This window comes from Tachypleus tridentatus, chromosome 10 (genome assembly GCF_004210375.1).
Source record: "Tachypleus tridentatus isolate NWPU-2018 chromosome 10, ASM421037v1, whole genome shotgun sequence".
Classification (NCBI taxonomy): Eukaryota; Metazoa; Arthropoda; class Merostomata; order Xiphosura; family Limulidae; genus Tachypleus; species Tachypleus tridentatus.
The window spans coordinates 6002003-6017030 of record NC_134834.1 but is presented as its reverse complement, the minus strand read 5'-3'; the positions used below and the strand labels follow the sequence as shown (position 1 = coordinate 6017030).

The 15028-nt window shown below is 33.7% G+C and overlaps 1 pseudogene across 1 annotated transcript in view; it reads right to left on the bottom strand.

The window, feature by feature from the left end:
• Nucleotides 1-14161, bottom strand: part of LOC143228686 (Krueppel-like factor 7) — a 103913-nt pseudogene extending 89752 nt beyond the window's left edge. The window contains exons 1-2 of the transcript XR_013015413.1: nt 14043-14161; nt 1453-1539 (exon numbers count right to left, since the gene is read on the bottom strand). The product of XR_013015413.1 is annotated as a Krueppel-like factor 7 (transcript). The remainder of the gene's footprint in view (nt 1-1452; nt 1540-14042) is intronic.
• Between the last annotated feature and the right edge of the window lie 867 nt (nt 14162-15028).

Genomic DNA, 15028 nt, shown 5'->3' with positions numbered 1-15028 from the left:
TAATAATTGTAACAGCAGACTTCATCGGTAGGAAGAGCAGATGACTTGATGTGGCTTTCTCATAAACACACATAACAACACACCTATTTCAATAACACTACGTATAACATTAATAACAACACACCCATTTTAATAACACTAATAATAACACACTCATTCTAATAGCACTACATGTAACACTAATAACAACACACCAATTCTAAGAACACTACATGTAACACTATTAACACTACATATAAAACGAATAACAACACATCAACACACTAATAACATAACATATAAAATTAATAACACCACATCCTTACTTTTGGTACAGAAATATACTTCCTAATCTTTTAACATAAACAATGGTACTAATTCTAAAAGTATCTACTCTTTTTAACATAAACAAAGGTACTAATTCTAACAGTATCTGTTTTTAACATAAACAACGGTACTAATTCTAAAAGTATCTACTCTTTTTAACATAAACAATGGTACTAATTCTAAAAGTATCTACTCTTTTAACATAAACAAAGGTACTAATTCTAACAGTATCTGTTTTAACATAAACAACGGTACTAATTCTAAAAGTATCTACTCTTTTTAACATAAACAATGGTACTAATTCTAAAAGTATCTACTGTTTTTAACATAAACAATGGTACTAATTCTTACAGTATCTACTCTTTTTAACATAAACAAAGGAACTAATTCTAAAAGTATCTACTCTTTTTAACATAAACAAAGGTACTAATTCTAACAGGATCTCTGTTTTCAACATAAAGAAAGGTACTACTTCTAACAGTATCTACTGTTTTCAACATAAACAAAGGTACTAATTCTAAAAGTATCTACTGTTTTTAACATAAACAATGGTACTAATTCTTACAGTATCTACTCTTTCTAACATAAACAAAGGTACTAATTCTAAAAGTATCTACTCTTTTTAACATAAACAAAGGTAATAATTCTAACAGTATCTCTGTTTTCAACATAAAGAAAGGTACTACTTCTAACAGTATCTACTGTTTTCAACATAAACAAAGGTACTAATTCTAACAGTATCTACTGTTTTCAACATAAACAAAGGTACTAATTCTAACAGTATCTCTGTTTTCAATATAAAGAAAGGTACTACTTCTAACAGTATCTACTGTTTTCAACATAAACAAAGGTACTAATTCTAACAGTATTCTAGGACTCCACAATTTTGTATTATTTTGTGGGACCATATAACTTTTAATTTGTGGTACCCTAGAACTGTGTTTTCATTTGTAGGACTCCAGAATTTTGTATTCTTTTGTGAGAATACAGAACTGTTTGTTCATTTGTAGAGCTCCAAGAGTATAATTATCATGGACTAGGTTTTCTCTCATTAAAAGAACGTTTTGATGTGACAATCAAAACATGAACTGTTAATAATTTTAAATTATCTATAGAGAATGGTAACTGAGAAGATATAAAAATTACCTCTTTCGAGTTCATGATCTGATGCATTAGTGCTAGGCCTAAATCCTCTTCAGACCCAATGGCAGAAGTTGACGTTAATCCGTTACGCTGAAACAGAGGAAAAAATTATCAGTGATAACGAGAAAACCCACTTGTAGAGAAACATATATATGTAAAAAACGGCTCGTTTGGTTTGAGAAAATTTTTTACGTAGAGTCGAAGAAGGTCGAAATGTTGTTGGCTCCTCTACATGAAAAATTTTCTCAATCCAAACGGGCCGTTTTTACATATATACAGGAAAAGATATTTATAAATATTATTATTATATAATTGTTATATAGTTATTATATTGTTATATAATTGATGATTGTAGTATTGTTAGTTAATTGTTATATTTTTGATATGGTGAGGAAAGAATTTATGACAAAATAAAAACTTACGACTATCTATTCCTAAATGTACTACTCTCAGATAAATATTCAATATTAAACCTATTGAATACTATACATAACGCAGTAACTATGACAAAACTATGAAACATTATAAACAATGCCTACAGAAAAACCACATTCAGACACTATGACAGAAGTATTTATTATTACACGTAATGCCTACAGAAGGACCACATTCAGTAACAAGGACGAAACTATTTATTATTACATGCAATGCCTACAGAAGAACCACATTCAGACACTATGACAGAACTATTTATTATTACACGTAATGCCTACAGAAGGACCACACTCAGACACAAGAACAAAACTGTTTATTACTATATGTAATGCCCACAGAGAAACAACATTTAGTAACTATTAGTAACCAGAACAAAACAATTTATTACTATACGTAATGCCTACAGAAGAACCACATTCAGTAACTAGGATAAAGTTACCGAATCAATAGGTATAACGCTTTCAGGTGAAATACCTTTAGTCTCTAGAACTAACCTACTGAGTCCTGTACGTAATATAGTTAGTCTCTAGGACTAACCTACTCAATCCTGTACGTAATACAGTTAGTCTCTAGTAGTAGCCTACTGAGTCCTGTACGTAATACAGTTAGTCTCTAGGACTAACCTACTGAGTTTTGTACGTAATACAGATAGTCTCTAGGACTAACCTACTCAATCCTGTACGTAAAATAGTTAGTCTCTAGGAGTAGCCTACTGAGTCCTGTACGTAATACACTTAGTCTCTAGGACTAACCTACTGAGTCCTGTACATAATGAGTCACAATCAACAGTTTACTGAGAAAGTGAAAAGTTTAATAAATACACCAATTTTACCTTATAAAGTGCACGTTATGTCAGACATAAGAAGACCTTGAACCTACAAATCAGTGATAATGAGTCTATTGTTTATCAGATTAGGGACGCTCTACATCTAACAACCCTACTGTTTATCAGATTAAGGACAACCTACAGCTAACGACCCTACTGTTTATTAGATTAGGGATGACCTACAGCTTACGACCCCATTGTTTATTAGATTAGGGATGATCTACAGCTAACGACTCTACTGTTTATTAGATTAGGGACGACCTACAGCTAACGACTCTACTGTTTATTAGATTAGGGATGACCTACATCTAACGACCCTACTGTTTATTAGATTAGGGATGACCTACATCTAACGACCCTATTGTTCATTAGATAAGGGATGATCTACAGCTAACGGCCCTACTGTTTATTAGATTAGGGATGACCTACAGCTAACGACCCTGCTGTTTATTAGAGTAGGGATGATCTACAGCTAACGAACCTACTGTTTATTAGATTAGGGATGACCTACAGCTAACGACCCTGCTGTTTATTAGAGTAGAGATGATCTACAGCTAACGACCCTACTGTTTATTAGATTAGGGATGACCTACAGCTAACGACCCTGCTGTTTATTAGATTAGGGATGACCTACAGCTAACGACCCTACTGTTTATAAGTATATAACAAACAAAACCAATAGGAGCCACGTATAAAGTAACCTGTCTCTGATGCCTGAAGTGAATTATAAAAGATGTGTGTGATTGAAACATTGTCCACCTAGCTGAAATATATTTCCTCATCATGAAACTGTACTATAAGGTAAACGTTAATAAAACTCCATAACCAGGACTAAAAAAAGCTATTGAGCGTTTCTACAGTTTTCAATTAATTTTTTTATATCGCTAGTCAGAGATTCTACCCGTACGAACATATTAACCACACCTCGTACAATAATCTTTCAGACACAAACTTTACATTTCGCTGCACGTGAATAGATAGGAGGTTATGTGACGCTACAACAGTCGTCACGGACGCCGTACTGTGGCCCGTCTTCAGGTGGTAACAACGAGTTAAACGCCCTCGGAAGCACTAGGACGAAGAATCAAAGTGTAAGCAACTCTTGGCACACTTGGCACGAGTCCCGTTACAAGGACAGTGTACTAAAGCACCTGGAATCACACCACAGTTTCTTATCTGGAAAGGCGTGATTAAGTCTCGAACGACCCATAATGTAACAGCATCGGATTGTCACGTGAAAACAAAGTTAGACACGACTTTTTAACCAAATAAACGAAACGAACAGAGCACTAATTTTTATTAGATATACTGGGGTGACACATGGAACGTTGCTTTACTACAAACATCCGAGGATAACGGATAAAGCTTACTTTTAAATACAGAACAATAATAACATCAAGAAACTTTAAAAGGAACAAATAACTTAGTTTAAAATAGTTGAGTTATAGAGTATGATTTTAATATGTGAGATATGAATACAATAATGTGTAAAATAGTTGAGTTATAGAGTATGATTTTAATATGCGGGATATGAATACAATAATGTGTAAAATAGTTGAGTTATAGAGTATGATTTTAATATGCGAGATATGAATACAATAATGTGTAAAATAGTTGAGTTATAGAGTATGACTTTAATATGCGAGATATGAATACAATAATGTGTAAAATAGTTGAGTTATAGAGTATGACTTTAATATGCGAGATATGAATACAATAATGTGTAAAATAGTTGAGTTATAGAGTATGACTTTAATATGCGAGATATGAATACAATAATGTGTAAAATAGTTGAGTTATAGTGTATGACTTTAATATGCGAGATATCAATATAATAATGTGTAAAATAGTTGAGTTATAGAGTATGACTTTAATATGAGAGGTATTAATACAATAAGGTATATGAACCAATAGTCAGACTTTGTGACAATATGCTTGAGGCTAGATGTGATGAACAAACACACAGTTGTTATAACGTGCACGCAGTAAGTCTACAGGCATGAAACACAATCAAACCCTTGGCAACTGCACCCCTCCTTTTCTAACAAGGACATCTGTCACGTTGTCTAGACGCACCCCACCCATAGGACAGCGTCAGGTGGGGTCGGTCCACCCTTCTTTTGTTGCGACAGCCAAAATCAGGACCAACATACATGCTGAGTAGCTTCAGAATGTTGAGTTTAAAGTGACATAGAAATAGAATCACTTTTATTTTGAAGGTCACTTCAGTAATACTAAACTTTATGTTATTCGTGTTAAAATATTACTTAAAAACGTTTTGAAGTTTTGACTCGAAACATACCAATTGGAAGTACTCTGCACAATAGTTACCACACTGCACAGGATAACATACGTCACACTAAAACAGGAACAGTAGCACTGAAAACTGTTATAGTAGCACTACACTAGAACCGATATTAAGATAGAACTTGTATGTTGACACATAACAATTGTGGTGTGTTGTAACAGTAACACATCAACACAACATTGACGCGTGACAATGTTGTCGAATTCTATCAGTAATATGTAAACAGGAAATTGGCGCATAACAATGGTGGTGTATTTTAACACTGAAACATAAACAGAACAATATTATTGGTATATTCTCGAGTTCGAACAGAGAAATAAACACAATGAGACTCACACATTAGTAAATACACGTGTGTGCAGAAGAAACGCTACGGATCCCACAACACGACATTCCACGATTATACAATTACGAGACAACTTTGGTATCTTTACGTTCCTCGCCCTAAAGAAACTGTACTTTAAAATGGTATTCAATAAACCTAGAAGAACGACGCCCTGCGGGCACCTGTTTATGCTAATAATTAATAACTATACTGTTCATAACATATTGAAAAGAATTTGGTAAGAGTAAATACGTCCTGAAAACAAGATATTTACTGTTTATTTTTTCTGGGAAGACAGCGCAAAAAGTGATTATATTATGTCTTGCACAGGAAGTGTTTAGACCGTGTCTTGCACATGAAGTATTAAGATTGTTTCTTGCACAGGAAGTAATTTGATTGTGTCTTGCACATGAAATGTTTTGACCGTGTCTTGCACATGAAGTATTTAGATTGTGCCCATATAAACTGTGATAATTTTACCTTGAAGAAAGTGGCGCCGTTTACTGGAGAAAAATAACATTTGTGTGAGAAGTCCTGTTGATGAATATTTATAAATCACATCAATAAAGATGTGATCAAACACTCACGTACAGTTCTAGTTAAAGCTGTGAAGAGAGTACACATAGTTGGAACTGTGTTCTGTGACAAAGAAATGGTTGTTGTACGTACAACAGTTATTTTATGATTGTCTGAATCTTGAATACCTTAAGTATGAACTTTATGTGGTATTTTTTATTGAGGTGCCATTAATAGATGGCGCAGGGGATTAGATTACATACATAGATATTAACATACATGTTACGACCAATGTATTAAGAATATAACAGAAAAGAATGTTTGTAATTAACTACATAATGGGGTGTATGTGCTCCACCTACCACGGGTATCGAAACCCGGATTCTAACGTTGTACGTTCGCGGATATGCCGCTGTGCCACTGGAAGCCAAAAGAAGAATACAAACAGTTTTAATAAATAACGAACCAAAGTTTTGTTTTACTTTTATCATTACAGTTCTTATATCCAGTTCACTCCTACCCCCCTAAATTTAACTTGTTTATATCTATATTATCTGCTATTGGTAATGGCCTGGAGCAACTTTCTATTTCCAACTTGCACATATAAACGAGAAAGCGGACTTGGTACTAGTAACGACCTCGAAAGTAACCCTGTTAATAGAAACAGGACCAAATTAACTCAGCGTCGCGTGATTCTGTATTTTACTTCATTGGTGACGACCTAGTCAATTTAAAAGATATTGTTTTATTTGTTCATAAACCGGAAATTACTGATTCTACAACGTTTAATTAAAAATCAGTCTATCATCACGTCTGTGTAAACAAAGGTCATGCTTAAAGCTGTACCAGCTACCATTAACCTTCTAACCAGATTCAGTTCAAGTTATATTAGCCTTCTTCACAGATTCAGTTCAAGTTACATTAGCCTTCTAGCCAGATTCAGTTCAAGTTACCATTAGCCTTCTAGCCAGATTCAGTTCAAGTTACATTAGCCTTCTTCACAGATTCAGTGCAAGTTTCCATTAGCCTTTTAACAAGATTCAGTTCTTTCTCACATTGTTTTCAGTGTGTCATTCATCGATATCATTTCCTCACCCCTCAACCAACTGATTATGTCTTCTTGTTGCTATATAAATAATATGGATAAGTGAATCTCCAACTGATTATGTCTTCCTGTTGCTATATAAATAATATGGATAAGTGAATCTCCAACTGATTATGTCTTCTTGTTGCTATATAAATAATGTGGATAAGTGAATCTCCAACTGATTATGTCTTCTTGTTGCTATATAAATAATATGGATAAATGAATCTCCAACTGATTATGTCTTCTTGTTGCTATATAAATAATATGGATAAGTGAATCTCCAACTGATTATATCTTCTTGTTGCTATATAAATAATATGGATAAATGAATCTCCAACTGATTATGTCTTCTTGTTGCTATATAAATAATACGGATAAGTGAATATCGCTTTGGCACCCAAACCCAACTTGTAACCCAACTTGCTACTTCCTAATTTACACTGCTGTCATTGGATGTAAAAATCACATCCTCTGTAACCCAACTTGCTACTTCCTAATTTACACTGCTGTCATTGGATGTAAAAATCACATCCTCTGTAACCCAACTTGCTACTTTTAATTTTACACTGCTATCATTGGCTATAAAAATCTCGCCCTATGTAACCTAACTCGCTACTTCTAGTTTTACACTGCTATCACTGGATGTGAAAATCTTGCCCTCTGTAACCCCACTCGCTACTTCCTGTTTTACACTGCTATCACTGGATGTGAAAATCTTGCCCTCTGTAACCCAACTTGTTACTTCTAGTTTTACACTGCTATCACTGGATGTGAAAATTTTTCCCTCTGTAACCCAACTTGCTACTTCTAGTTTTACACTGCTATCACTGGATGTGAAAATCTTGCCCTCTGTAACCCAACTTGCTACTTCTAGTTTTACACTGCTATCACTGGATGTGAAAATTTTTCCCTCTGTAACCCAACTAGCTACTTCTAGTTTTACACTGCTATCATTGGATGTGAAAATCTTGCCCTCTGTAACCCAACTTGCTACTTCTAGTTTTACACTGCTATCACTGGATGTGAAAATTTTTCCCTCTGTAACCCAACTTGCTACTTCTAGTTTTACACTGCTATCACTGGATGTGAAAATTTTTCCCTCTGTAACCCAACTTGCTACTTCTAGTTTTACACTGCTATCACTGGATGTGAAAATTTTTCCCTCTGTAACCCAACTTGCTACTTCTAGTTTTACACTGCTATCACTGGATGTGAAAATCTTGCCCTCTGTAACCCAACTTGCTACTTCTAGTTTTACACTGCTATCACTGGATGTGAAAATTTTTCCCTCTGTAACCCAAATTGCTACTTCTAGTTTTACACTTCTATCACTGGATGTGAAAATCTTGCCCTCTGTAACCCCACTCGCTACTTCCTGTTTTACACTGCTATCACTGGATGTGAAAATCTTGCCCTCTGTAACCCAACTTACTACTTCCTGTTTTACACTGCTATCACTGGATGTGAAAATCTTGCCCTCTGTAACCCAACTTGCTACTTCTAGTTTTACACTGCTATCACTGGATGTGAAAATTTTTCCCTCTGTAACCCAACTTGCTACTTCTAGTTTTACACTGCTATCACTGGATGTGAAAATCTTGCCCTCTGTAACCCAACTTGCTACTTCTAGTTTTACACTGCTATCACTGGATGTGAAAATTTTTCTCTGTAACCCAACTTGCTACTTCTAGTTTTACACTGCTATCACTGGATGTGAAAATTTTTCTCTCTGTAACCCAACTTGCTACTTCTAGTTTTACACTTCTATCACTGGATGTGAAAATCATGCCCTCTGTAACCCCACTCGCTACTTCCTGTTTTACACTGCTATCACTGGATGTGAAAATCTTGCCCTCTGTAACCCAACTAGCTACTTCTAGTTTTACACTGCTATCACTGGATGTGAAATTTTTTCCCTCTGTAACCCAACTTGCTACTTCTAGTTTTACACTGCTATCATTCAATGTACAAACCTAAAACTGCCCTGTTACCATATTACATCTAAATTAAAATTTACAATCTTAGGATAGAGTTATTATTTACTTTACTGAAAAGAACATAGCCTAGGTTTATCTGTTAACTTACAACCTTAGTATAATATTATTGTTTATCTTTCTATAAGAAACATAGCTTAGCGTTATCTGTTAGCTTACAATCTTGGTATAACATTATTCTTTACTTTTGTTTAAAGAATATAGAATACCTTTATCTGTTAGCTTAGTGATTTGATTGTCTAGTAGTTTAATATAATGTCAAGGAAAATCAGTGATTTTATGGTCTGGTATTTTAATATGATATAAAGGAAAATCTCAGTGTTTTGATAGTGTGGTATTTCAATATGACATAAAGCATAATCAGTGATTCAATGGCCTGGTATTTTAATGTTATTCAAAGAACAATCAGTTATTTGATGGTCTGGTATTTTAATGTAATGTGAACGACAATCGGTGATACCATTGTTTAGTATTTTAATATTATACAAAGAACAATCAGTCATTCGATGGTCTAGTATTTTAATATGATGTAAAGAACAATCAGTGAATTCATTGTCTGGTATTTCAATATGAAATGAAGGACAATAAATGATTCCATGGTATGGTATTTTAAAGAAAGAGAAGGAAAATCAGTGATTGTATAGTCTTGTAATTTAATGTAACATGAAAGGCAACCAGTGATTCCAAAGTTTGGTAGTATAAAATAATGTAATGAAAAATGAGTGATTCCAAGGTTTGGTAGTTTAAAATAACGTAATGAAAAATGAGTGATTCCAAGGTTTGGTAGTTTAAAATAACGTAATGAAAAATGAGTGATACCAAGGTTTGGTAGTTTAAAATAACGTAATGAAAAATGAGTGATTCCAAGGTTTGGTAGGTTAAAATAATGTGATGAAAAATGAGTGATTCCAAGGTTTGGTAGTTCAAAATAATGTAATGAAAAATGAGTGATTCCAAGGTTTGGTAGTTCAAAATAATGTAATGAAAAATGAGTGATTCCAAGGTTTAGTAGTTTAAAATAATGTGATGAAAAATGAGTGATTCCAAGGTTTGGTAGTTTAAAATAATGTGATGAAAAATGAGTGATTCCAAGGTTTGGTAGTTTAAAATAATGTGATGGAAAATGAGTGATTCCAAGGTTTGGTAGTTTAAAATAATGTGATGAAAAATGAGTGATACCAAGGTTTGGTAGTTTAAAATAATGTGATGAAAAATGAGTGATTCCAAGGTTTGGTAGTTTAAAATAATGTGATGAAAAATGAGTGATACCAAGGTTTGGTAGTTCAAAATAATGTGATGAAAAATGAGTGATTCCAAGGTTTGGTAGTTTAAAATAATGTAATGAAAAATGAGTGATTCCAAGGTTTGGTAGTTTAAAATAATGTAATGAAAAATGAGTGATTCCAAGGTTTGGTAGTTTAAAATAATGTAATGAAAAATGAGTGATTCCAAGGTTTGGTAGTTTAAAATAATGTAATGAAAATGAGTGATTCCAAGGTTTGGTAGTATAAAATAATGTGATGAAAATGAGTGATTCCAAGGTTTGGTAGTTTAAAATAATGTAATGAAAAATGAGTGATTCCAAAGTTTGGTAGTTTAAAATAATGTGATGAAAAATGAGTGATTCCAAGGTTTGGTAGTTTAAAATAATGTAATGAAAAATGAGTGATTCCAAGGTTTGGTAGTTTAAAATAATGTAATGAAAAATGAGTGATTCCAAGGTTTGGTAGTTTAAAATAATGTAATGAAAAATGAGTGATTCCAAGGTTTGGTAGTTTAAAATAATGTAATGAAAAATGAGTGATTCCAAGGTTTGGTAGTTTAAAATAATGTGATGAAAAATGAGTGATTCCAAGGTTTGGTAGTTTAAAATAATGTGATGAAAAATGAGTGATTCCAAGGTTTGGTAGTTTAAAATAATGTGATGAAAAATGAGTGATTCCAAGGTTTGGTAGTTCAAAATAATGTAATGAAAAATGAGTGATTCCAAGGTTTAGTAGTTTAAAATAATGTGATGAAAAATGAGTGATTCCAAGGTTTGGTAGTTTAAAATAATGTGATGAAAAATGAGTGACTTCATGATCTGGTATTTTAATATGATGTAAAGAACAATCAGTGATTCCATGATCTGGTATTTTAACATGATGTAAAGAACAATCAGTGATTCCATGATCTGGTATTTTAATATGATGTAAAGAACAATCAGTGATTCCATGGTGTGGTATTTTAATATGATGTAAAGAACAATCAGTGATTCCATGGTGTGGTATTTTAATATGATGTAAAGAACAATCAGTGATTCCATGGTGTGGTATTTTAATATGATGTAAAGAACAATCAGTGATTCCATGATCTGGTATTTTAACATGATGTAAAGAACAATCAGTGATTCCATGGTGTGGTATTTTAACATGATGTAAAGAACAATCAGTGATTCCATGGTGTGGTATTTTAACATGATGTAAAGAACAATCAGTGATTCCATGATCTGCTATTTTAATATGATGTAAAGAACAATCAGTGATTCCATGATCTGGTATTTTAATATGATGTAAAGAACAATCAGTGATTCCATGATCTGGTATTTTAACATGATGTAAAGAACAATCAGTGATTCCATGATCTGGTATTTTAACATGATGTAAAGAACAATCAGTGATTCCATGGTGTGGTATTTTAATATGATGTAAAGAACATTCAGTGATTCCATGATCTGGTATTTTAATATGATGTAAAGAACAATCAGTGACTTCATGGTCTGGTATTTTAATATGATGTAAAGAACAATCAGTGACTTCATGATCTGGTATTTTAACATGATGTAAAGAACAATCAGTGATTCCATGATCTGGTATTTTAACATGATGTAAAGAACAATCAGTGATTCCATGATCTGGTATTTTAACATGATGTAAAGAACAATCAGTGATTCCATGGTCTGGTATTTTAATATGATGTAAAGAACAATCAGTGATTCCATGATCTGGTATTTTAATATGATGTAAAGAACAATCAGTGATTCCATGATCTGGTATTTTAATATGATGTAAAGAACAATCAGTGATTCCATGATCTGGTATTTTAATATGATGTAAAGAACAATCAGTGATTCCATGATCTGGTATTTTAATATGATGTAAAGAACAATCAGTGACTTCATGGTCTGATATTTTAATATGATGTAAAGAACAATCAGTGACTTCATGGTCTGGTATTTTAACATGATGTAAAGAACAATCAGTGACTTCATGATCTGGTATTTTAATATGATGTGAAGAACAATCAGTGACTTCATGGTCTGGTATTTTAACATGATGTAAAGAACAATCAGTGACTTCATGGTCTGGTATTTTAACATGATGTAAAGAACAATCAGTGATTCCATGGTGTGGTATTTTAACATGATGTAAAGAACAATCAGTGATTCCATTGTCTGGTATTTGAAATAATGTATAGAAAAATTAGAGATTTGATAATCTGGTATTTTAATATCATGCAAAGGAGAATTGGTGATTCCATGGTCTGGTATTTTAATGTATCAAAGAGAAACATCTATTGGTACTAGTCTTTCTTACCTTCGTTAACTAAGAGGAACATATACTGTTACTAGTCTTTCTTACCTTCGTTAACTAAGAGAAACATATACTGTTACTAGTCTTTCTTACCTTGGTTAACGAAGAGAAACATATACTGGTTCTAGTCTTTTTTACCTTTGTTAATGAAGAGGAACATATACTGTTACTAGTCTTTCTTACCTTTGTTAACGAAGAGAAACATATACTGTTACTAGTCTTTTTTACCTTTGTTAATGAAGAGGAACATATACTGTTACTAGTCTTTCTTACCTTTGTTAACGAAGAGAAACATATACTGTTACTAGTCCTTCTTACCTTTGTTAATGAAGAGAAACATATACTGTTACTAGTCTTTCTTACCTTTGTTAACGAAGAGAAACATATACTGTTACTAGTCTTTCTTACCTTTGTTAACGAAGAGAAACATATACTGTTACTAGTCTTTCTTACCTTTGTTAATGAAGAGGAACATATACTGTTACTAGTCTTTCTTACCTTTGTTAACGAAGGGAAACATATACTGTTACTAGTCTTTCTTACCTTTGTTAATGAGGAGAAACATATACTGTTACTAGTCTTTCTTACCTTTCTTAACAAAGAGAAACATATACTGTTACTAGTCTTTCTTACCTTTGTTAACTCGTTCGTTACTCTGAGATAAAGTGTCGTATCCCTCCAGAACCTACATAGCTCGTTACTCTGAGGCAAAGTGTCGTATCCCTCCAGAACCTACATAGTTCGTTACTCTGAGATAAAGTGTCTTACCAAAGAACAGAACAACACCTTACAAGAAAGTCTTGAATTACGAGGTCAACTAGACATTGGGCCTCACTGATCTTTTCTTACCTTTTGTCACATTTTATTAAAACAGCTGCTGTCTGTTTAAAAATTAGATAAAATGGTCTGTTTGACAAATTCATTTCTCGTTTGTTTTTTCATTATAGTGACATGTAAATATTAAATCGTTTTGTCTGAACATCTACCTATTTTAACCCTAATAAAATGTCTGTGAAAATAAGAGATCATATTATTTATCAACAGATGTCACATGTTGTCGACTGGTTACGTGAAATAATAGTAACAAACCTGCAACCTAACTTCATCTGATGTTTCCTGAGAAGTTTTATTATTAATATTGATTAGATAATTGATTTTAATAGAGACCCTGAAAAATCGTATAAACAAAAAAAGGGAAAAGTAACTGATAAGGATTGGAACCCCTCCGGTCACAAAATGACGTCAACAGCTGGCGGAAGTATTGATCTTACGATTAAAAGGTTGCTACTAGATGGCGTACTGGTGAATGCATGAGAGGTTGGAACTTCTTCCTAAGGCTATGCTACTGAAAGACTTTGCGACAAGTATTATTTTAGGATCGTTTAAAACATTTTATAGGTGTGAGAAATAAATATTTTGTTTAATAAATAATGTTTTCACAAAATAAACATTCCACGTTATGCGTATAGTTATCACGACATCCTATGTGCTACTAATCTCTGTAAATGAACCATATTTTGAAACACTTACCAACACCATACGAACTGAGACACTTCATACGCCACTGAACAGGTACCTTCCACGTGTGATACTAAACACGAACAGCACGAGCGAACCCTGAGCAGCGAGTGGCAGTTCGGGCACCGTGCTAAATTCACAAGGCAAGCAGGGCGCGGTGGAGTGCCAAGCTACGCAGGAGTGGCCAAACGGTATTGTCCTCCCTCCAGCGCCCTTTTCAGATTCTGACACGACAGGTCATTTGCATAGCCGCACGCAGTCGGCCCCGGGGTGGGAGGGGAAGGTGCGGGCGGTTCAGCTTGGCCCCTGGCTTCGTAAGGGCCTGGGAATGACGGCAGCGTGATGGTACGGAAGAGAAAACCCAGGTCCCTGCTACTACAAGGAAAACGTCAGGCCTAAGTGATGTTTAACAGCAGAAACTGTTAAAAAATGATGACAGTGAGATCAGTATAACACATTAGATAACAAGGAAGTAAATCCACTGGTACAAAGTAACACAAACCTAGCAACTAGAAAGTATTAGTTCTTAAAAGGTTGCTAGCGTATCAACCAACCTAGCAACTAGAAATTATTAGTTCTTTAAAGGTTGCTAGCGTATCAACCAATCTAGCAACTAGAAAGTATTAGTTCTTTAAAGGTTGCTGGCGTATCAACCACTCTAGCAACTAGAAAGTATTAGTTCTTAAAAGGTTGCTAGCGTATCAACCAACCTAGCAACTAGAAAGTATTAGTTCTTTAAAGGTTGCTAGCGTATCAACCAATCTAGCAACTAGAAAGTATTAGTTCTTTAAAGGTTGTTAGCGTATCAACCAACCTAGCAACTAGAAAGTATTAGTTCTTAAAAGGTTGCTAGAATATCAATAAGCCGAGTAAAGAGACAATACTGGTTGTAAAAACGTTGCTAAGATGTAAACAAATAAACAAACAACACACTAGCAACAAGAAAATATTAATTATTCAAAGGTTAATAGAATATCAACAAACCTAGCAACCTAAAA